Source organism: Corylus avellana, chromosome ca6 (genome assembly GCF_901000735.1).
Source record: "Corylus avellana chromosome ca6, CavTom2PMs-1.0".
Classification (NCBI taxonomy): Eukaryota; Viridiplantae; Streptophyta; class Magnoliopsida; order Fagales; family Betulaceae; genus Corylus; species Corylus avellana.
This window is the reverse complement of record NC_081546.1, coordinates 4,324,030-4,325,442: the sequence shown is the minus strand read 5'-3', so window position 1 is coordinate 4,325,442 and position 1,413 is coordinate 4,324,030.

Sequence of the window (1,413 nt, the reverse complement as noted above, 5' to 3'; positions counted from 1 at the left end):
ACTACTTTATTCATAGTATAAACTCATGGTGCTACTCACGTGGCCAACACAAGTCGAACCTAGGGGACCACATCTACATCAGACAAAAGAACAATAACTTCTAACAAAACAAACAATCCTAAACAATAAACACATGACAACTTTAAACGCATTGTCTGACAAACACCATAAATAATGACCCACTTCAAATAAATAAAACCCTAAACTAAAATCTCCACAAAATCCATTCCAAACGCGTTACATGCAAAACCCCCAAAACATCCGATACAAATTGTTGGTCAAACACAAATCTCAGAAAATTTATAACAAACCCTAAATGTATATTTTCGGGATAACAAAACTTACTTGATTATCGTGGATCCCAAGTGATTTAGATGGGATTTCTGACTAAACCGTCGCAGATCGATACCCAAACTCCAGCCAAAATGGTTCACCGACAACGAAGACGATGGTTCGCACGAGCAGACCCTTCTAGAAGCGTTTGGGAATTTTGGCTCGATAATCTGCGGAATTAGGTTTTAATTTTTACCACTTTTCGAAAGCGGGCAGTTTGGGAATTTCGGTTAGCACTAACGAGGGCAAAATGGGTAAGCAAGCCGAAAATTATCACGTGAGTGGGCGTCCGTTAGGCTTTAACGATTCATATGGACGGAAGGGTGTTATGTGAGAGAAAACCAAAGTTCAGGGGGGCTAATTGAGAGATTTGAAAATTCAGGGAGGTTTTTTCAAATCGGCTAAAACTTCAGGGGAGTTTTCTGAAGTTTCTCCTAGAATATATCATAAAAGTACTCATTTATAGTAAATTATTATATAATTATTAAAAATCAGCTTTTTAATATCCGAAGTTAATAAAATAAAAAATAAAACTATTCATCACGATTCACGTCAGCACCGTCGTTTTCCACTACGCATGACGGACCATCCAGATACAAATGACTGGTTACCACGCATATCAACGGCTAGAATAAACGCAAATCTCAGACCGTGTCTTGTCTCTTCGTCAAAGACTCAAAATATCCAACTTCAAGTATCCTGACATTATTCCTCAGAAACTCATCGCACGCGCACACGTGTCTGCAGATTGCAGCCCTGAATCCTTTTAATACGCCCTGAGCTGTAAATATCTCTGCACATTTTTAATCGCAAAAGAGAATAAAAAGTTAAAGGGTTATATTCCGCAGACCCTCTGATATTTGGCAATTTTTTTTTTTTTTGGTTTTATTTTTATCACATGAGGTTCCTGCAGTTTTGATAATAGACCAAGTTAATCATCCTTCAGTTGACTTAACGGAATTTCACATGGACCAATCAAATGTTGACACGTGACACCTATTTAATTTTTTTAAAAATTAAAAAAAAAAAATTTTCGAAAAAAAAAATAAAAAAAATTGGGGTGGCCAAGCCACCCCTTGG